A 24,929-nucleotide genomic window follows, 5' to 3' on the forward strand; every position below is an offset into this window, starting at 1 on the left:
ATTCTCGTCTTCCAGATCATTTAAGTCACAACAAATGGTACACTTTTTCTCATTTCTTATAATATGATTAAGTCTCCCAACTTCAATATTTAATCTATGGAACGATAGTCGTAATTTGCAAGTACTTGTCTGCAATAAATGTTCTTAAATTAATAAATTTAGCTTGAAACTTCGAATGCATATTTGAGTGATTTATATTTAAAGAATGAATTATGTGAAGCCCGCGCTTCGGACTCCGCGCGTACTTTAACAACTGCGTTTACATATCCAATAATTACATCAATTCCGCAATTCATTACTAATATTTACAATAACATATTTTATTTCATTCAAAAACTGTTAAAAAAATATTCATTTCATCTCACCAATTCTTGAAATAGAACGACCCGACCGTCACAAAAACGCGAAAGAAATTCAATCACTTGAAATCACTTCAAAAAATGACAATAAACAATATTTAGTTGAGTTTTAAAGTTATCGACGTTGCTAAATAATGATAAAGCGCAAACATTGACACATTAATTATCAAAATTGATGCACATTTAACACGTATGGAATGTGTCACATCAAGGGCCAATACACAGAGGTGACAGTGTCATGTAACAAATCCTTTTAATCATCTGTCAATGCCTACAATACTTCTCCGTCAACACAACACCTTTTTTAACGTAGTTCCTTATTTGCTACTGTTTAAATGATTGAATGAATATTAACAATGCGCAAACATAACTATAACTCATTGTGAGAGCGATCGACTTATATTGTATGTGCAATCTAATGCATTTATTCACATTTAATAACATCACAATATCAATTAATAAATAATATTCGATTTTTTGCTGATTAAATTCGCAAAAAACAACATGATGCTTGCAAGAACATTAAGTTCCTTCCTTCCTTCCTTCCTTCCTTCCTTCCTTCCTTCCTTCCTTCCTTCCTTCCTTCCTTCCTTCCTTCCTTCCTTCCTTCCTTCCTTCCTTCCTTCCTTCCTTCCTTCCTTCCTTCCTTCCTTCCTTCCTTCCTTCCTTCCTTCCTTCCTTCCTTCCTTCCTTCCTTCCTTCCTTCCTTCCCATTCTGAAACACTGTCTTGATACTATGATTGAATGCCTGGACGATCAGATGTAAAAGTCGGAGGACTAGGTTTTTGACATGGGTGAACGCTTCAAAACGTTGACTATGGACGTGATGTGCTCCACGGTGTTTGTGATTGAAGTGGACTCGCAGAATCCAGATGACCCTTTTGTGAAGCATGCGTCGAAAATACTGGTTGGAAGTATTAAAGAACAGTCCTTCTGTTAAACTTCATGTTTCCAGGCTTTCAGACGCTTATCACATTCTTTGCAAAGGATATCAATGATCCAGACGCAATGCTGCTTTTAGACAAAATGGTTTGAAAGGCTATTCAAGAACGGCGAGAAAACAACAGCGGCGTGTTTAACGACCTTCTTAAGCTCATGATGGACACGCAGATGGACTGTCCAGACAACGGTGTCTCCAGCGATAAATCATTTCATCAAATGAAGCAAAGTGGGATGAGTAAAAATGATATTACAATTAATGGGATCATATTCCTCGCTGCGGGACACGAGACCACAACCGCCTTGCTTGGTTGGCTCGCGTTCGTACTGGCACAACATCCGGGAGTCCAGGACCAGCTGTTGGAGAAAGTGGAAGTTCATGACGGTTTTCATACGACAGATAACTACACGTACGACTAAATCTTGAAGATGGATCTTAGAGATCATTAGACAGGAAACACTACGTATGTACCCACCAGTCGGTCGCTTTAATCGCCAACCCGCGAGTGACATCACCATAAATGGCTTTCACTTCATGAAAGGCATCGACATCAGCTTTTAAACAAACGCCATCTACCGGAATCCGAAATACTCGCAAAGATTTGACCCGGAAAACAAACAGAAGATCTACCCATTAAACGCTACATTCCCTTTGGCGCTGGTCCTTGAAATTGTGTCGGAATGAAACTGGCGCTCGTGGAAGCCAAGATTGCGCTAGTACGGTTGTTGCCGAACATTCGATTGGAGCGCTCTGACCGCCTTAAGGTGCCACCAGGAGTTGAAAATTCGGGTGGGTTGATTTTTTTATTAAGCTATTGAGACAATTGTCAATTGGGACACTACGCCTTCTTTGATACACAGAACATATTAAACAGCAAATATAAGATATTTAATACTGGTATTTTAAGTTTTATATTTTCCTAGATACAGTACTATTTTATTTGATATTAATATTTGACACGTTAAAACCACAGGGAGAAGTATCAGTAATAGATCATGATTCGTTTTAAAAGCATAATTAAGACTCCCAAGAGTTACGTCATTAAGTTTAATTGCTAAATCAAAATTAAAACGCGATCTACTTGCAGCATAGTTAAAGTTGAGCACACGGTTGAATAACCCGACAAATGAATTGCGCCTGAAATTAATCCGTGTGCTATGTGGTGCAATTCGACGCAGTGTGGCGAAACAGCTGGTAGATTTTATTCAAGGTGGGCGCTATGCAGGGACACCATCGAAATCATACCTACAAAGGACCCACGTCTCCCACGTGACCAACCTTGGGGACCTGGACAGCTCTCAGCGAAGAAGGCCGAAGCATCGTTCCATCACCACTCCAGTGTTCATCTCATAAAGAGGAATATGCGACAGCTTTTCAAATGGTTGGATGAAAAACCTGAGAATGAAAAGGCCACACTCATGAAAGCTGCTCGAAGCGGTGGTCGTGACTTGCGAAAGGCACACATGGCTGATGAGAGTTTAGTCAAACGTGAACTTTTTAACACCATGCAAGTTGAACCGAAGAACACGAAGACGAAGTCAAGTAAGATATCCGAAAACCAGAAGTTGAGCCAATTCTCGGCTCTACAGTCCAGTCTTTACGTGTGAATGACTATGTTGCCATCGCATATTAAGATGCCTGGTACCCAGGATGTGTCGAAGAGGTACATGAAACAGCTGTAGTAAATGTTATGGCACCATGTCGTACTTCTGGTATGTTTATTTGGCCAGCTCGAAAAGACCTACAAACGGTGAAAAAATAATTTTCTTGAGCTATGGACTTATGCCAGAGGCTAATATCTCTGTAAGAAATTGTTGAAGGTCGTATAGGAGGTCTCTAATGGGTGCGGTCTTTGCGTAGTGTATAACACTAGAAAAATAGGTTTCTGGCTCAGAAATATAATTGTCCGATCGCGCAGGTGCGATGGGTAACCTAATCAATGCCATTCACAAGTCTGGATGAAAAACAGGGAGTGACCACAGAACATGTCAAAAATACTTTTTAATTTAGATTATTGACATTATAACAATTGTAAACTTTTGCTTCTGTTTGTTTTAATGAATCGAATAATATGTTATTATGTATATTGTTATGCTTTCAATGTGCATGCATGTGTGTTCTTTGTTATCTGCTTACATTTTGATTAAAACTGTACCTGAAACTTGAAGCATTAGTTGTAAATGAGAAATTTACAATAGTAATTCAACGATTGAGTGAAACAAATTTAAGCATCATGAAGACTTTGGTCTTTAAAAAAGCTTCAAACTGGAATGACTACTTTACTTTCACGTTAAAGCAATTTTTAATTTCATTTCAAGTTTTAAGAAAAATTCAAATATTAATAAAAATTCATGTTTGCATACGATTTCCAGCTCTTATAACTAGAATAACAGTCATTTATTCACTCTTCGGTTGATGTTAAACATGTCAGAAATTAATTTGCAATTTGGCAGATCGTGTTAAGCAATGTGAATCTGACTTGCAGCAACTTAAGATAAATATAAGAACACTGAATAACAAGCACACTTTTGACGTAATTGGAAAATTTCGTTCACTATTTCATAACAGTGTGAAGATATTGCAAAATAAAGCGATTTCCAATAATCCTCCTAACATCTTCGAGCAAAGCAATTCATAAATTGTGTCACTCAAACACTACTCGTTCTGTCTCACCCAGTTATCCTGTAATCAGCCTCAATGTGTTAGTTTCAGACTCACTTTTTATGTGAAAACCTATGTGAAAAACTACAGAAACAAGCTCAGTAGCAAAAAGTTTAAACATAAACCCGGTGTAATGGCACTGGGTAAATGTTTGTGTTTGCATTTGATGTTCCTGAAATAATGTATACGCTTTTTCGAGCACTTCAAACTAAAACAAAACACATCAGTTCTGTACTATCCACACACTATGGCAAAACGGTATACTGGCATCGTTGGGTTTGCTGGACTACAGTACAATGCTTATAAAAAAGCATTATGTTGGGAATGCCAATTGTGTTGTGCTGGAGTCTTTACGGTAGAACCTTGTTAACAACATGAGATATTGAACATTCTCTCACCAACTCGACACTGCTACAAATATGTGTGGTACTGTAATGATTGTAGGGGTGATGCAACGCCACCAAAAGTGCGAATGAAAAACTACTGTTTGTCATGCTTCTTTCACCGATTTGAAAATCTTGGCCGGCTAACCCGACGTGGTTGGAAAAATCAGCAAGATATTCTCATGTGGATTTTTTTGCAATTAAAATGTTCAATTAAAAATCAATTCATTAATTCATTTTCAATTTCGTTCAAACATGTCATGATCGACGAATTAGTTTCATTTTATTTTGACTGAAGCAAATAATGCAAAAATTAGAAGTCTGTTTATAAATGGCACATTGCCATTTACACGCTACAGCATACATGCGAGAAATTGCAAATCAAAATCATGATGTTATTGGATATGCTAATTTGTCGTACAATTATTCGGGAAAATGCTTCATATTGAAATGTCAACTTTAAAATTTGTAAGGGTTTAGAACGTAGAGCCGTGTGAGCGTCACGAGCTCATCATCCCAGGGGATGGGTACTGAAGAAGTTTCAAGTGTGTGTTCTGCTGTCATGCCTGCAAACGCATTTCTACCCCGCCTGAAGTCCTAATGCAAAACAATTGTTTGAAATGTTACTTCCACAATCCAAATTTTGGCCTACTCACTTAACGTGGGTGAAGAAAGTTTTATATTGACTTTATACACATGACAATTATCTTGTCTCACAAAATAAAAAAAAATAAAAAAACCTGAAATAGTTAACTTTTTTCTAAAACCAAGACACGCGGCTTATATTTTCTGATGATTGCTGGTGGGGTTTTTTAACTACGAGCTTGGTGTACGGGCTAGGGTTAGAAATGAATCAGCGATTTCAATTTTCTATTTGAAATGTCGAATTTTCAATATCAAAAAACACACTCGCACACCTTACAGCCCCCTCGTGTGACTAAATCCACTCACGATCAATATTGGGTTGAGATGATTATATAAGTATACTCAATGTTTCATCTATCGGTGTATACCGTCTATCGATGTAATCCGAAACATGCCGAATATCGATCACGTGAACGGGTACCTGCACTTCGGATTGTTTATATTCATTCGAGAGAACTGTCAGCTGCAAACATTTGAAGATCATGTCGTTTCTACGCGTAAGTATTCCCCAAAAATTAAAATGTATACGTAATTACATTTTTTTTCTATATTCTAATTCAACTTTCTAAGTGTAAGTCATTGCTATTGCTATAATCTTGCAAAACCCAGATCGGATTTTCCGATTTCATCTATTTATATATGCTGATGACGTCACTGACAGGTGCTTCTTAACAACGTGCATATTCGCGGTCACGTTACCTCCATGTTTGGTATTGTTATCTACTAAACTAAACTTCTGATGTTTTTTTAATATTTTTTTATTAATCGGTAAGTTTTTTAAATTTGAAATGAATTGTTAATTTCAGTTTCCAACTATTTACAAAGTAAAGAGGCGACAGTATGATGTTACACTACTTAACAGAGCTTTCAGTGATGTTAAAGAAAAGGGAATGTCAGTGTACAAGGCCAGTAGGGTGTATGGGGTTCCAGAATCTACACTTAGAGACAGGACACATGGACTGCAGCCTACTGGGGACTTGCCATATGCTGGTCCTGGACCGTTGTTTTCTAAGAATGAAGAAAGTCAGCTTGTGGAACATGTAGCATATATGGCTAGGATTGGATACGGCTATTCACGGCAAGAATTCATGAGTCTGGCAACAGATTATGCCATCAGTTTAAAAAAAAAAGATGGAGATGGACTCACCACTTGGTCCTTCTTGGTTTAATGGTTGCAGAAAAAGAAAAAAGAAACCCTGAAGTGAGAATGACAAGACCACAAAAACTGTCAGTAATTCGGGCAAAGTGTACATCGGAAGAAGTTATTAATAACTATTTCAAAGAGCTGGACAAGGTGTTGAAAGCCCACAACCTTCATGAAAGCCCTGAATCTATTTGGAATATTGATGGAACTGGGTTGCAGACTGAGCATTCCCCAAGGAAGATCCTCTGCATGCAGGGAGAAAAGGCAAATGCAGTTACTTCCAACAGAGGCCAGACAGTTACCTTAATAGGATGTGGAAGTGCTGCAGGTGTGCATGTCCCCCCATACTATGTCTTCCCTGGCAAAAGATGGAACGAAAACCTGATGGATGGGGCCACCCCAGGATCTGCTGGCACAATGTCCGATTCTGGATGGTCAAACTCTTCAGTCTTCCTCAAGTACCTTGAGAATCACTTCCTTCACCATGTCAACACCAGAGATCGTCCAGTGCTTGTTTTATTTGATGGTCATAAATCACACGTCAATTTAACACTTGCAAACGAGTTCCGCGACTCACGAACCGCTATGTAGGATTTCATAAGGACAAAAATTCATAACAGTCGCCAGAAATTGTTGACTTTAAAATGCCTTTGTATTTATTAAGATATTTAAAAAAAAACTGTAAAGGTCTTAATGCTTTCAATGGTATTCATGAAAAAGCTATATTTAAATATAAAAAATAGTCTGAGGTTGCTTCTTCAATTTTATTCTTGTGTTATCATCAAACTGTATCAGTATTGCAGAATACATAGACTGCACAGAACATTTGTTAATTATATTGCTAATTAAAATTTCAGATTCTCAGACGCAGCGTATCATAAAATGTTGTCCCTGTGAGGTAATGAGGGCGTGCTCGTGGTGGAGGCATTGGTCGCTAAATATAAGAGGACGCTAAATATAATCGTGACTGGCATTCCGGTGTGCTTCATGTCATGTTATGAGCATTACCATTAATACAACAACATTAACCAAACTAAAGCTAGAATTGTGTATAATTTGTTAATATTAGTCAAAAAGAAAAAAAAGAAGTATGAATTACACTATGTGCTGTAAATAAAATGTTTGTATATCTTTTAAATGATCATGTGTATATTAAAACCATATATGGATATATTTCAAATGTAAAGTTTTTGAGCTGATTGATATTTTTCTATGAAAGAAATATTGTATAGAGCTTGTATTTCCTTGAAACATTTTTTGGCTAAATATGAAACTTTTCTCAATCAGTATTTGCAGTACAAAAGAAATAAAAGTGTTGTGTTTGTATCTATGTTTAAGTTTTCTATTACTTGTCCAAACTTGAGCAAGACATCTAAAACAAATAGGAAAATATGCCAGTTTAAAATAGCTAGGCGTTAAATTTTGAGAAAGCTTGAAATAAGCCTGGTTGGAACGAACTTTCTGTGACATAATTGTCGCTGAAAAAGTTAACAGTATGGTGTAGCTGTTTTGTAAATTCTCTACCGGAACTAAAATGGCTACCAATTGCAAGAGTGATAGCTTTAGTTTAAATTTTATTGCAAATGCCCATACTCATTTTGTGGGTTATTTTTCAAGTCACTTTACTTAGTCATTTCAATTGCATGAGACATGATTTTTTTTTTAACAGATGATTATCTTTAACCAGTTTTTCCAAGTGGCAAACCTAGGTTATTAGATTTGGGCATGTCGTTGCGCGGGCAGGTGGCTGTGATCATCGGCGCTCCTGTGTCCAGGCTTTAAGTGAGCCATGGTATTTTGAAATAACTTTGTAAAAATGTTTAACAACTAAAAAACTGTGTTTTGAATTATTTCATTTATTTAATATTTTAAAGCAATACATTTGCTTGATCTCAAATAGCATTTGTTTAATCTCAAAATAAATATTTGTATAAAATTAACTTGCAGTGTTATCATTCTTTAACTTGGGTGCTATCCTTGTACAGTTTACAATATTATTGTTAAGTTAATAAGTGAATACAATGTGAGTAAATGTGACTGTATATATTCACTCGCTCCTCTTTTTCGCTAAATGCAAAACAAATATTTTTTTATTATTATTTCGCTCGCTCTCCCCATTAATATTTTGAAAAAAAATCCGATGAACAAGTTATAAATTTGGTGAGGCCTTAGCCAAGAATTTAATATTTGTCTAAAGGTAATATGTTGACAGTTTCATTGAGTTGATCTTCGTCCCTTGTTTTACAAAAACCTAATTTAAGGTTGCTTTTCTTTCGTTGATGTTTACTTCAAAGTGACGTTTTTTAAAAACACAATAATTTATTGAAATTTGACGCCGTTTTTAAAGATATTTATAGTTCTTTTTGCATAAAGAAACAACAATAATTTTATTTAATGAATGTCAACCCGATTTAATACAGAAAGGTTAATAATCTAGTGAAGACATATCAGACACTCATCAGGTTTTCTACACCAACTTTAAGCTACTATGATTCTAATGTTCAAATTTATTATGTACTAAAGACATCTTCAATAACATAAAATATTGAAGATGTTTATAGTACATAATAAACATACACTGCTTCACTAAGTTATTAACCTTTCTGTATAAAATCAGATTTATTATTTTTATTTGAAAAATTAATTTGAATTTGAAAACTAACTATCAAGAAGTTGTCAAGTGTATAGTCAAGTTTGACGTTACACAAATGTGTTGATAATCGTTTGAACTTCACCATGTTAACGCATTTTTTCCATACGCGGAATTCCAAAGTGAACGATTTTCGCAGGTATATATAAGGTTTGTTATGCATGTAGAAACATTAGCCAAACAACACCATTTTACGAACAATCTAATAAAAGGTAATACATTAAAGCATTATTTTAAGCAACGCAAGCGAATAATGAATTAAACTGATTTTAATTGAATTTAAACGTTTTTTCTGCATTCTAAATAAGTCGTTTTTTATAATTGATTGTCAAACATTTATTACTGTACTATGTAACTGTGTAAACAAATGAAACTATTGAGACACCAATAGATGACAGTTATAACTAGAAATACTATTTTTTTTTCATTTATTTGCAGGAACATGAAATAGATGTTCCGTTTTGAAATGAAGATGCGTTTTGCAGGTCAAGTTTATGGATGCGAATTATTTGTACATTAAATATGTCTTACTTTCAAATGCATGATCACTTGTGTTAGGCCTTTAAAAAAATAAATTGTGTGGTTCAGGTCACCCGACCCTACCTGGAAAATAACGCCGACCCTACTGTTTTTTTGGTGGGACTTGCGAAAAAAATCGCCATTTTGTGCCCGGTACAGAACTGTACGGTACTGTACGGGCGTTATACTCGGCGCGTCGCAAAAAAGCCAGTGCGAATCGCTACAGCAAAAAAAAAGTTGTGCGAATCGCTACACAAATAAAACATGGCGACCAATTCCGCAATCATAAAGATCGTGAAAACGGCGTGTGGTCGCTAAAACACTCCAGAACGTCGGGAGTTTAAGCTCATAACACCCAAGATTAGTTTCGAAGATGTAGAGATAATGTTTTTGTGCGAGCCGGGGTCTATATTCGAGATTGACTTGTCAACATCCGACAAGGGGCCATGGACCCGTTTGTATGAAGAACAGCTGTACGACTTTCCTGTCGATTGAATGTCGTCTATTTTTAATATACCCCACCACTGCAAGACAAGACATGACCCTTTTCTCTTGTCATGTTTTTATCCAATGATGCAATCATAAAAAAAGTTTAAATAAAATAGCAGCTGGGCAAACATACTACTAGCATAGAACGGAAATTTAGAATTCTGAGAGTTCTGACACAGGCTGGTGCCTGACAAAATGTTACTTTATTTCAAACTGGGACTGAAACCTGGGTCTGTTGCCATTTGTACAGTTTATAAAATATTCCTAACTTTACTTCTTGGAGAATGGCAGAGAAATGTTTTTGAGATGCTAAGGCAGGTCAATATTGTCATTTAATTATTAAAATGTTTTGCTTTCGGAACGTGTGTAACGAATGACAACGAAACTCGGCTAGCTCAGTTGGGAGAGCGCCAGTATTAATCTAAGGGTTTGTTTATCCAGGAAAATCATTGTTACAACTGAAATACTGTTGAAATTGGACTAAAACGAAGCAAACAAACCTGTACCAAACTAAAAACCTAAAAAAAATCCCTACCTACCCTACCTATTCTTTGGGTCCATGTTACCCTAACAACACAATTTATTTTTTAGGCCTTATGACGCAGTGAATACCGCAAAAATTTCAGCATGTTGATTTAATGTTCATGTTCAAAATATTTTAATTGCGACAACAAGGCCACCTTGGCCATCATACACGAACGACAAACTTTGAACATATTCTTGAGAATCAAACAACTCAATACAAGATTAAATGCGGAAGAGCAAATTTCAATCCAAAGCCTATTGCAATGACTTTTTCTATTTCTACTTTAAAAACAGAGACTTAACCAATACACAAAAACATAGACATGTTAAATGACAAACCATATCTACAAGTATTTATATTGCGTTAGTTTATTACGCGTATATTTCAGAGGTAGGGGCGAAAACATGTTCAAATAAAAGGTCCGTGCCAGTAACAAAAGAGATTTAAAGCATTATATAATTTATCATTTATTTGGAGGTCTTTATTAAATTCTCTAGGCTCAAACAAATAATCCCATAAACCTCAAAATAAACAATTACCTATACTTAAAGTGAAAGATATAGGCGATGGGACGATTGTGTTTACATAACTACTTTAATATGTCATACATTTGCCAATGTAAGGGCTCCAGCAAGCGCTAAAGTATTAAACACTCAAAACTTGTAAGATAAGAAAAGCCTCAAGTCATTGCGTAAAAACTTCCTGAAAGGGGAACCCCGATGATAGTGTGAAATCTTATGTGCATGATTTTATGTTTCAGTACAAGCGATAAACGTTTTTTCTTCAGAATATTCCGTTATTATTGTTCGTCCCGGTGAACAAATCATGTAAACATTGAACGAACGAAAAAAAGATTCAATAAAAGGCCTCCAAATGCATCTTCACCCACGTACTGAACTTGTGCAGTAACGATACCAGAAATTGAATGTCCATATCATCTTACTGTCCCTTTACAGCATTAAACTTTATTTTATATTTTGTTATCAGCAAGTAAAAATATTGAAGGACTCATCAACCTGTTTTCTCCGTTGGTTTTATTTAATCAATACAAAAGTTATGACTTTTTATTTATGGCAGCTTACTTGATATAAGTTATGAACCTGATACAATTATTTTTTACCATTTTGTTTTAAACCATTTTTGTTGTAAATAAAGTGACATCAAAATGAAAATGTGGATGGATTTGGACTTTCTACCTTGATTTGTTCGTCTAACAGGTTAGAAAAGATGATATTTTAGAATGTTTATCTTTATAACGCTTTTCTTTTCTATATTTTACGAGCTCGAAACCTGGTTCTTTCCACAGTGAACCGTAAACTGGTTATTTTGATAGCTGTCTATATAATTAGTTATTTATTTCAAATGCTGAGTTTAGCAGTTATACTTGAACTTGAATTAAATGTTGTTGAAAAATGCAACACTGGCAGTTTGTTTATTCGTATATACAAAACCCCTCCTGTCTTCATTTAATTGTACAAAACATATAGTTCAGTCAGTTTTTTGGAGCGTTTTTGCCTGGTGTTGGGATGGTGTGGGATTTCCCGGTTAATTTCATTACGGAGAGTTATCGATTCTGGAATGTATATGATTTGTCATCAGTTCTCCTATAATGAACCGATTTCATCAACGAGTTCACTTAATCAGTGAACGAGCCTTTGGCATATGTCCTGGACGAGTTGACCGCTGATTTACCGCACCTTTTTTTGTGCGACCGCACCTTTATCTAAATTGCCAACCATTGTGTGGTAATATTTTTTAAAGGCTAAAAAAGAATCAGTTATAATTTTCCTACGCAAGTTTGAGTGTATTTTTGTAAAGGGAAGTAACCGATGTGTGGTGAATCCGGTATAAACACTGTGGCTCGAATTTTGGAACTTTTAATATTATTTTTGCCAATTGTTTGTGTTGTGACCATGCTGGAGGCTATTTTTATTAGGTAAAACTAACCTTAATTTATTAACTTAATTTCTGTTTTCTTTTACAGCATAATCCGGTATTATAAAAACAACTCCTTGATCATACAAAAACTCTGAACACTTTCTTGTACTTTTCATTTCGATAAGCACATGTCATTGCATTTACTGTAATAGACAAAACAAAGTTAAGTCAAGATATCAAAATGAATATGGAGTTTGATGTTTGATGATGTATGTGTAAAACATTATACTTTAAACATCCGAAATCAATCCTAATAAATGTCCGACTACAGTTGCAAATAATGTTAGTCATTCGGGTAGATTTATTTCAGTTGTTTCAAACTTTTCTCCAGAAGCAGGGTTATTTTTTATTAAAAATGATCGTCATACTTAAAATATGATTGATTTATGTTAGAAATTTGGTTTATCCGTTAAATGAGTTAACAAAAAAACGGATGGATAACTAGCGGGTATTCAAACATTTTCCTATTATCCAGTAGAGGTTCAGTTCCAATATGCATTCAAAATGATTTAAGGGCAATTATATTGAGCAATCTTCCTTATTTATATTGATGATAAGAAAATAAATTCGCTCTTCGCTCGCTTCGGGTTTTATTAATGTTTTACTGACAAAATTGTATTTTTTCGCTCGCTCGTTCCAATTTCGTTTGGTAAATCCGCGGAGCAAAACATTAATTTCGTGTGGCCTTACATATTTTCTGCACGAATGGAATAAAACAAAATATATCATATGATGACGAGTGGCATTTTCTTTTATATCACTTGTTTTCTTTTGATAGAAGATTAACAAAAATACCTTTGACCTTGTCTTATAATCGATGAGCCGAGTACCACACATTGACAAAGCAATGGCAATTTCCGCTGTATTCCCCGGATGAATTTAAAACAAAATATTGTCATTTCCCGCTGTATTACAGTGCCGTAGCCAGAGACATACCTAAACCGAGGCAGCCTAGGAGATCCGGGCATGTTCGCTGGCATATTATTGTCTAGGACTTAATATGTTTGTCCTTGAATACGCTTTGGCCATGTTATACCACCTTAAATTGCATTATTATTCGTATTGGCACTATAAATACATGTTTTTATAACAAGCGAGCGAGAAGAAACAAGTTTCATAGATCTATAAATTAGTATTATGATCCGATGACAAATTGGGATTACATTTTCACCAATTTCTCGTTTATGCAAGACAAATGAAGTAGGCAAACACTGATGTAAATACTCAGATATATTTTCAATTAAGTTTTTTTCTCTAAATCAAAAGCTTAAATCCCACAATAGCAGAATATCCATGCGGTATACATGAATGTTTTTTATGTGTCGATGAAATTGAAGGACTTGTGGTTTAATTAGGTATTGTGCAGTTACTTTTCAAAAGTAAAATTCGAATGAGTTTGTTCGAACTCAAACAGATTAAAAGTTGGCCCCGCTCCAGGAGTTTGGTGATACTAACATAACTGTTTTTTTTTTAATATGCGACCAGGCTTTGATGAACTTTGATATGTTGTATAATCGACGTTTCAGCTATTAAGTTTAAATCTCTAAATATTGCTAACTAATTTCTATTCCGAAATGATTTTAACAACATTGGAAGACTAGTGGTTTTATTAAGTATTGATGAAATTACTATTCAAAGTAGAAAATTGTGGTTAAGTCTACGGCAATTACTCTGACATCAAAACAATTCAAACTTAAAGTTTGATTCATATCTGGTATATGTTGACATGTTCGTGGCATCCTCACATATTATTTAGTTCGGTACTTGAATGACGCTTTCATTGGATGGACTATTGATCGTTCTGACCACTGTATCATAGTTCATTTTAACATTCTTAAAGTTAAGACAGACACCATTAACCTTGCAAAACGATGTGTTTATATTGTTATCCTCCTTTAATATGTTAGGAACATAATGTTTTGGTCCACCAGTAACAAAATGAGTAATAGAGTTCCGAGAAACTTCAGTTCCTTCAGATCACCAAAGTAATCCAAAATGGAAGGTTTATCTCGCCTGTGCCGTCGTATATGCTGCGACGTTTATTATCGTATTTGCTTCGTGGAAATAACCATTCAAAAAATGGACATTTCTAACGAAACAGCACCAGGTGCAGCAGTCATAGGTGGTAGCGGCAGCAAGTAGTAGTTGTAGTAGTAGCAGCAGCAGTAGCAGCAGCAGCAGCAGTAGCAGTAGTAGCAGTAGTAGCAGTAGTAGCAGCAATAGCAGTAGTAGCAGCAGTAGCAGCAGTAGCAGCAGTAGCAGTAGTAGCAGTAGTAGCAGCAGTAACAGTAGTAGCAGCAGAAGCAGTAGTAGCAGTAGTAGCAGCAGTAGCAGTAGTAGCAGTAGTAGCAGTAGTAGCAGCAGTAGCAGTAGCAGTAGCAGTAGTAGTAGCAGTAGTAGCAGTAGTTGCAGTAGCAGTAGTAGCAGCAGTAGTAGTAGTAGCAGTAGCAGCAGTAGTAGCAGTGTTGTTGTTGTTGTTGTTGTTGGTGGTGGTGGTGGTAGCAGTAGTTTTAGTCAACTTTTGTAACCAATTATATTACGCTATTCAGAAAAATGTTGTATTAAAACTGACCTTTAACAAATAATTAAGAATGACATATATCCTTATATTTGAACCCGAAGATCAAACTTCAAGCGAACGGAAGTGGTTTAGTGTTTTATTTTGCGTTAACATTACTTCAGGCAATCATGCGACTTTGCTTTATAGAGTATTGATTATAAACCAATTACTTGTGTTTAGACTTTGAAAATGCTTAACATTTACCATAACTTTACTACATAAACCTGGTTAAAGAACAGGTAGATAGCAAGTTTTTTACGAAACAAACAAAAAACAGCAGCAACAAAGACACATCATCGACAACAAATATGTTAACATGCCTGTGTATATGATATACTTCCTATAGACAACTTTAACGCTAAAGGCTTGGATTCGTGGTATTTTTAAAGTGTATTTGTTTTACAAATTAATCTTAAAAATGTTTGTCATATTTGAATGTGACTAGTACCTTGGTTGTCTTTCATTGCATTGTATAGAAAACTCTTTTCAATACTGGTATTTTTAAGGAACAGTCTTAAACTATGTTCTTGGTGTCAAAAAAATCCTTGTTCCCGAAACTCAATTGTTTAGCAATGATGCAAACATTCTTCAACGTGGTGTTTCAGAACCAACAACTAATCGTTTATGAAATAATCGTAGAGGCTGTAAATATGGTTCTATGTTAACAAAATGTATTGTGTTTTAGTAATAGGTATTGTGTTCTATGTATTTATTGTTAAATAGTAGAACTCTAATACAAATCAAATTATTTAATATCATCATAGTTGGCCGCGCTTCAGGAATGAATTATATTATAAACATTAATTTATCTCATTTAGCAAAGCCCTTATGAAATATAATACATTATGAGAACGACAAACGAGGTTTTATGCATAACATTACGCCAATGATTTATTTGTTTTAAAGTCGACAATACGTTAAGAATATGACCAGTAACTTCTATTCAGTTTTAAACCTTAACGTTGAAATTATAATAAACCTTATTTGTTTGTCAATTTGTCGACTTAATTGCAAGACTTTGTGGTTAAATAACATCTTCTGTAGTTACTATTCAGAAGTAAAACTAAACTGAGACTCAAACAGATCATAGTTGGCCCCTCTCCATGTGTTAATTGTTTAGTGATACTTACACATCTGACTTTCTTTAATATGCGACCAGGTTGTGATGAAATTTGATAAAACGATAAGCGCCAGGTTGTATGCACAAAAAACAACAAAAATAAGGCAATTCATTAATGTGTGTAAGTGCGGCAATACTTAGAAGTTGTTTAAGATTATGCAAATGACCGGTTTCATCTATTTAGTTTTAATCTCCAAATGTTGGTAGCTATACTATATATCCTAATTATGTGTTTTATTAAAATTGCAATGCTTATGGGTTTTGTTTCAATATTGAGGAACCTACTTTTCAAGAGTAGAACTCTACTAAGAGTGTCGAGAAGTCTACGGCAATTACTCTCATGTCGAAAACAATTCTTTAATAACTTGATCTGGTATTAATTTATCTGTTCGTGGCATCCTCATATATTTTTGAGCCCGTTACTTAAATGACGCGTTCATTGGGCTTTTGATCATTCCGACCACAGTAGTTCATTTTGATATTTTTACAGTTAACAGGGACATCATTTACCTTGCAAAACGGGTTGCTTTTATTTATATCATCATATTGCATATAAAAAGTATAATGCTTTGGTACACCAGTAACAAAATGTGTTTTAAAGTTACCAGGAACCTCGTTCTTCAGACCACCAAGGTAAACACCCAAGCAAAGGCTTGCACTGCGAAGGACAACTAGTGAATATTATTGAATCAGGTCACAATAACCTGTGCATTCAGTGAGGCGATACAAGTAGTTATAAATTTTTAATCTCGCCTAGGTCGTCTTTCATGCTTAGAAGATTGTTATCGTAGTTGCTTCGATGAAATCATCATCGTAGACCCAATCGAGTTGTACAGCTTTGTCATTCACAAAACGGACATTTAAAATGTCTTGCTGGTCACTAGTCATGCATTTGAAAATAACTGTTGAATATAAAATTATCTCTTTTAACAAAGCCCTTATGAAATATAATACATTATGACGATAAACGAGCATAATATTACGTCAATGATTTATTTGTTTATAATGCGACAAACATAAAGAAGTTAAGAATATGATCGGTTACTTTTATTAAGTTTTAAACTCTAAAAGTTGATAATTAATTTCCTTTCCTTATTTGTTCGTCGACTAAATTGCAAGACTTTGTGGTTAAATTAGGTATTCTGTAGTTACTTTTCAAAAGCATTCACTGAGATTGTATACACTCAAACAGATCAAAGTTGGCTTCGCTCTAGATGTTAAGTGTTTGGTCTTATTTACACACCTGAACTTTTTAATAAGCGACCAGGCTGTGATGAAATTTGATATGTTATGTAAACGAGAAGCGCCAGGTTGTACGAACAAAAAAGAAAAAGGCAATAGTTCAATGTGTGTTAGTGCGGCAATACCTATTTGAAGAAGTTTATTAAAATTATGCAAATGGCCGGTTTCAGCTATTCAGTTTAAATCCCAAAATGTTGGTAACAATTCTCATACCCTAAGTTTGTGTTTTAACAAAACTGCAATGCTTATGGTTTTATCAAATATTGATGGAGTACTTTTCAATGGTAGAACTCTACTAAAAGTGTGGTAAAGTCTACGGTAATTACTCTTATATCGAAAACAATTCTTTAAAAATTTGATCTGGTAATTATTGACATGTTCGTGGCATCACCACATATTATTGAGTTCGTTACTTATATGACGCGTTCATCGGATGGGCTTTTGATCATTCGGACCAGAGTAGTTCATTTTGATATTTTTAAGTAAACGTGACACCATTAACCTTGCAAAACGATTTGCTTTTATTTATATCCTAATAGTGCATATAAAAAACATAATGCTTTGGTACACCAGTAGTAACAAAATGTGTTTTAAAGTTCCCAGAAACCTCGTCCTTCAGATATCCAAGTTACCCCCTAGCGAAGGCTTGCACTGCGAAGGACAACTAGTGAATATTATTGAATCCGGTCACAATAACCTGTGCAATCACTGAGGCGATGCAAGTAGCTATAAAGTTTTAATCTCCCCTATGTCGTCGTATATGCTAAGAAGATTGTTATCGTAGTTGCTTCGATGTAATCATCAAAATAAACGGCGAGTGTATATTGTATGACATCATGGCAGTAGTCGCAGTTATTTTAGACAATTCGGAGAAACGGAATTGGTTGAGACAGTGGCAGGCAGTATAGGTCGCATAATAAGCCCTCCTTCCCTTTCGAAGGCCGACTATGTGAGACAGTGGCGGGCAGTGTACGTTACAGTACAGGTACGGCTGCCCACTTCTTATTCCGAATCAAACTGGTTAAGACTGCCCTGCAGTATAAGTCTTAAGACAGATCTTTTTAAACTCTGCCCTGTCCGAGGCTATCTTGTTGAGGAGCTGACCACTGCGCCCTATCAAAGGTCACCTAGTTGATAAAATGACGGGCTGTGAAGGTCCATGGCAGGCCATGCTGACAACTGCCCTGTCCGAAGCAGGGCAGTGTACATCAGAGGACATGCATATTTTTCTCCTAAACATGCTCTGCAAGCTGCAATTTACATACCGTTCAAGACGAGTTTTCAATCGGCATGCTTACAGAAAAGCAAAAGTATAGATGCACATTGAAAATACACTAGGTTCATTAGCCATTGGAGATCGCCAAATTGTTGATTCCGCAACTAGGTGATAAGATCATTTACATCAATATTGATGGGAATTAAACCCAATGCACTAGTGTGCCTTGTGCAGTTTTAGTAATTGTTACGAAAAGCCTTCTTTGAAACACATTTTTTCAATATTTTGGATTAAGCAGATTTAAACCCTTATAGCATAAAATCAAAAATATAAAATAGTATTTGTGCATTCTTTGTTTTCAGAAAGGGTAGTGGTTTTGTCATAGCCTTGATGTCGATATTGCTAATAACTTAAAAACCGTAAAAGACATTTAAAGAAAACTTCAAGTACGCGTTCTACGCGGGTCTATAGTTGTAACCAAATCTCTGCGTATAACAATTATCGAGTTATTCCCCTCGCTTTATTAGCACTTTGGGCGTTAATGCATTTGTCATGTGTAAGTATTCAAAAAAATATCAATAAGCACGTAGATCGCGGCGCCTAATGATTCCAGACTTACAAATTGCCAAAGTGGTAGTTAGGATTGTTTAATATTGCCGAGTTCGATATATGATCCGGAATGGATTAATAAAAATTGATTAATCAGTTTGATTTGAGCACTCTAACAGTTTTTACCTCCTCCGCATGAATAACTTGATACAATTGATGTTTTTTTTTAAATGGGTATTGAGTAGCGACTGCATTTTTAATGAATTTTTTATTGTAGGTGTTGACATATTTCCAAGTCACTTCTGTGATATATTTAACAGCATTTTATCGGCAGGTTAAAATCTTTCCATAAAAGTGGACAGAAGGTATTATTATTCCACTTCATAAAAAGGTTCTGTTTATGTTGTCAATATTTACAGTTAGCCATCGGATCTTCTAGCCCATGAACAGAAGTGATTAATTTGATAGCGTATATTGCTGACGATATGACACTATATGCCTTCCCCGTATTGAGTTAATTCGTAATATACATTGAGATGTCCATTGCACTTGCTAGCTTGAATTATTAATGAAACACAGTATTTCATAAAACGACTAAACAACTGCTGTACCTGACCTAACGCATAACAGGCCATTCTTTGTGCAATATCGCCTGAATTGTAACGGAGCTTTACTAACTACACCATTATTACCATCGCCGTTACAAGTATCGCCTACTTTTGGCAAAATATAATACTCTCGTATAAAACTTTTAAATCCCCCTTTTCATTGAAAAAGACAAGGCAAATATGGCGTTGAAACCCAGTATGGTATAATCGGTGATGTCGCTTTATCTACCTCCAGCTTTTTCAAACATTTAACTACCAGTCTGGATTAGGGTACCACCCAATTGAGATTACCTGCCCAAAGGTGACTTAAGGCGTCAATGCCCTCATTTCCCGGCACACACCATCTAGAATTAAAACACTTGCAATGCTTATCATAGTTAGAGGCAAGCCTATCAATGTCGTGTTCTCCCAAAACCTTATCGATATATGTAGTCCAACTTAATGAGACAAACCAGTCCTCGCATTCTCGTCATCTACTTTAAACAATTGTAAGTGTCTGATAATTATCTTTCTCGGAATCCATTCCAATACCATTGAAATACTTTGGTCCTCACAACCGAAATATGGCCGACGCAAGTAAATGCAGATCCTCTTTTTTGCTACCATTTTTCAAAATAGACTGAACGTTTTTATTATCTGAGAATACCTTAACATTATTATCCTTTAAAATCTCTACTCAACTGACCATGACCCACAAAACAGCGTCAACTTCTCTCCACATATATCTTTTCTTTCGTTCTTGTTCTGACCAACTGCCGACTACAACTGGTTCATTATCTGACAAGGCTTTTAAATAACAAATCTTTCCACTTCCGTTATTCCTTAAACAGCTCACTTCCAGGAGTGATATACATCCAAATGTTTACAAACATCTCCTTTGCTCGCATCCGGGAGCAAAACATTACTTGCTTGTGTGAGTGACTCACCTCTAAACTCAGGGAATAGTCCTGTATCCACTTCCGGGAGTGACCTTCCAGGTGCAAAAGCTTGCCAACTTTTGTACTTAAACCTACACTCACATCAGGGAGCGACTCTCTACCCACATTTGTGTGTGGCCTGTTGCTTACTTCTGAGAGCGGCCTTTATACATCTTGGTGCAACCTACTGTTAATTTTTGACTTGGACTAAACATTGATATAGGTATACCTGCTCACTTCCGGTGAGAGCATGACTGCCTTCTTTCGGCAAGACAAAGTTTTCCAAACTTAAAGAAGTTGTTTGCGTTTCATTGGTATTCAAGAACGGAATTTTTTATATAACCGCCATACTCATCTGAGCTAGCATCGCATAAAATAGGAAAATGACATAGTGTTATATTTGTAAGTGTTTTTCCAGTGTTATTTAGTTTTCGTACATTCTGTTTCCAAAATGTGGGATCGTCAATAGCCTTTTTAGTCACAAAAACAGGATAATTCCAGCTTGTTCCTGTATTAAAATATTGTTCGAAAGAGTAAAGAATACAAATAAAACATAACACTGTGGAATTATTCAAACAAATTGCAAACTTTTCTCCGTTCTGATGTTTGCAAATCAAACTCTATTTACACGTTTTCATCTCACTTTTAGAATATTATCCGTTTTAAAATCGATATAAACCTGCAAAAATGCGGCTAATAGTTGAGCTTTATATTTTATCATTCAAAACAATTGTATAAATATCCTTCTGTCCGCAAGATTTAAAGTTACACTCATTCTAAATTGTCTACACTGAACCTGATGCGTCCTCTAGCTTCCTCATAACTTTTAAATTGAGCTTGCACTGCTCTTCGTGATTTTTACGCTTAAAGTTAGGGGTTTCTGAAGATATAAGCTTGACATTTTTGTTTTGTTTTGCGTGTTTGAATTATTAGTTAACTTAAACATCTCTCCGACCTGCTCAACATATCATTCCTATCTTATTCCTAATTTTTTATATCACTCCATTCACGTCCACTTGGAAGTTAAACAAATAAAGAATTTGATTATGTAAATAAAACTTGATGTGACACCTAGAGCAGTCTCCATATAAATGACTATGATCGCCTTAGCCACGTCATTTTCCCGCGCTAAACAGCACCACCTACAAAACCGACTTAACCAGTTTTAGTCAGGGTATTGTAAGACAATTAAATTCTGCTTTACTATGTTTCGGGCGGAACTTCATTGATTTGGACATAAATATAATTTTTTAAGCTTCCTTTAATAAAGAAACATATTTGACTTTATATATCCAAACAATTTTCGTTTATACTTTGTAAATTTAAGAAAATTCTGCACACCTGTTAAGATGTGGACAATATTCACGTTATAATATACCACATAACGAACGGTATTAGATTGTTGTAATAGTAGGGACATATTTGATGAATATCCCCTCGTATGTATTGGTCGATGTTATTGACAATTACGTAAAACTTATATAAAACGATTTTACTATGTTAATCAATATGTATTCAAATTCAATCAATTATTGACATCCTTTGATAAAAAGCAAATTTTGGCTGTGTGTTAATGTATTAAAGAAGCATTTGTTAAACGCAACTCACTTATAAATAATACATCTAAGGTTAAATACTAACTCTTTAATGATGTCCCTTAGTGCCATTGTAAATATAATAATCGTCATCTATTCAATTTACATAAACTGTTTTTTTTTCTCCATCAAATTCTATTATAACATATTTAAGTTCAGATACGCGACAAGTTTATATATATAACTACATTTGTATTTGACGACGATGTACACTTGTAAACGTCGATTAGTCTGATGAAAAGACTTGAAATACAAAACAAAGAGTCAAATCATAGGAATAACGTTTGCAACAGTGACAGGCTGCGAATAAACCTCAAGTGCGTTCCTGATTTGCTGTCTGTTAAAGGCAGTGTTGTGTCAACTATTACTGCAAAGGTTCTGATCGCTGTTAAAGGCAGTGTAGTGACATTTATTACTTCAAATGTTCTGATGGCTGTTAAAGGCAGTGTAGAGACATTTATTACCACAACAGTTCTAATAACTGTTAAACGGTGTGTAGTGACTTTTATTACCTAAATGTTCTGATGACTGTTAAAGTCAGTTTAATGTCGTTAATTAATTAAAATGTTCTGTTCAAGGCAGTGTATATACATTTATTACCACAATAGTTCTGATGACTGTTCAAGGCACTGTAGTGACATTTATTACAAATGTACTGATGATTGTTAAAGCCAATGTAGTGACATGTATTACATAAAATGTCCTGATGACTGTTAAAGACACTGTAGTGAAATTTATTGCTAGAAATATTCTGATGACTGTTGAAGGCAGTGAAGTGACATTTAATACTACAAATGTACTGATGAGTGTTAAAGGCACTGTAGTGACTTTATTACTACAAATGTACTGATGATTGTTTAAGGCACTGTAGTGACATTTATTACTACAAATGTTCTGATGACTGTTAAAGGCAGTGAGGTGTCATATATTACTACAAATGTTCTGATGACTGTTAAAGGCAGTGTAGTCACAGTTATTACTACAAATGTGCTGATGACTGTTAAAGGCACTGTACTGGCATTTATTACTACACATTTCTGATGACTGATAAAGGCCGCGTAGTGACATTTATTACTACAAATGTGCTGATGATTGTTAAAGGCCGCGTAGTGACATTTATTACTATAAATGTGCCGATGATTGTTAAAGGCCGTGTAGTGACATCATTTTTTACTACAAATGTGCTGATGACTGTTCAAGGCCGCGTAGTGACATTTATTACTACAAGTGTGCTGTTAATTGTTAAAGACAGCGTTTTTACATTAATTACTACACATGTTCTGATTGACTGTTCAAGGTAGGGTAGTGACATTAATTACTACACATGTTCTGATGACTGTTAAAGCCAGCGTTTTTACATTTATTACTACAAATGTTCTGATGACTGTTAAAGGCAGTGCAGTGACATTTATTACTACAAATGTTTGCATCTGGGTGACAATGCGAGTAGTCTTAAAGCACTTTGCGCTGATTGTTTAGAAAATTGCTAAATTTACAAATGGTTTTAACGTATTTGTTGTTGAAATTATAAATTACTACTTTGGACATTAACCGAATACACTTGTGATCTGCAGTATCTCAAATATGATTTGAGACTTCTATTGTAGCTAAACTTGTTTTATATATCAAGTATATTGCCAGTATATATCCACAATATGCACTTTTTTATCTTTAAATTTAACGACGATGCCATTTAAAAACGTTCCTGACTTTTTCAAAGTTCTAAACAATCAGTATTGAAATACACTTCACCACAGTAAATAAAAGAAATCATCACGCATAATCAATTTAATACCGCTAATGAAAAGGTTCAATATTACGAAAATGCACACATTTAGCTATATTGTTCGGACAAAATAAAGCTTCAAGCTTCAAGATTACGTATGACTTTTTTCTGTCAGTCCTAGCTTCATTTGAATATGATGCAGTTTAAACGAAAACGATACACATATTAATGGAAAAGGCTTCGTTTAATACATATACAGGAAGTAAAGAGGTATGAAATAAATTGGCGAGTGAAAGCGACAAAGGTAAAATAATCGGATACGGTGTGGACAGGGTTTGACAGGGTTGCACTAAAAATGTAGAATTACGAGTCCTGTTTCTGATCATACTCTGTTGGTTTAGCAAATGTAGCTTATTCATAGTTGGCGATAAATTGGCCAGTAGCTTTCTTTAAACCAAACTAGAGGATTTGACGTGTATGTTATGTCTTAAATTGTTATTATATGTGGGACGTTTGTTTATGTTTTCACAACTAGTTTGTCCATTTAGTTTACATTGTAGTATGTTTAATATCTGAGAATATCTATAAGTCAGTGTAAGTAATAGTTGGACTTCCTAGGTCATATCAACACTATTTTGAACACAGCATAAGGTGTACTTGTGCTTTTGGAAAGTTCGTGAATGTTTTCACAACTAGTCTTGTCCCTGTACCTTACATTGTATCATGTTTCATATCTTAACACGTTCAGATATAAGTCAGTTTCAATAATAAAATAGTTTCTTGAAAATGATATAACATATTTTGAACACAATCAAAGGTGTTTTCGTGCTTTTGATATAAATTTTGCTAAATTTTTTTCACATGAAATGTAAGTTTAGTTGGAAATGGATCATGCCAGGTTAAAGAAAGGGCATTTTATTAAGCTAAACATAGAAGTTGTTCTGTATGTTGTGCTTTTGTCAAGTAAAACGTGATTTTATATTCACGAAATCATTTAAAACTAACACGAATTTGTAATTAAATATTGCACTAAGATAAGAATTCTCAATTTAATCGATTCCAGAAAAATCTTTAGTATAAAACATTCTTGGCATATTTAAGCAAATATTAGAAATATTGCCCACTTGCTAGAATATGATTTC

The 24,929-nt window shown here is 35.0% G+C and overlaps 2 pseudogenes; both read left to right on the forward strand.

Moving 5' to 3' along the window:
• Nucleotides 1-1,071: 1,071 nt before the first annotated feature.
• LOC128235509 (cytochrome P450 3A14-like) lies at nt 1,072-2,906 on the forward strand (annotated as a pseudogene).
• A 2,564-nt stretch (nt 2,907-5,470) lies between these two features.
• Nucleotides 5,471-6,723, forward strand: LOC128235511 (uncharacterized; annotated as a pseudogene).
• The last annotated feature ends 18,206 nt before the right edge of the window (nt 6,724-24,929 follow it).

This window comes from Mya arenaria, chromosome 5 (genome assembly GCF_026914265.1).
Source record: "Mya arenaria isolate MELC-2E11 chromosome 5, ASM2691426v1".
Taxonomy (NCBI): Eukaryota; Metazoa; Mollusca; class Bivalvia; order Myida; family Myidae; genus Mya; species Mya arenaria.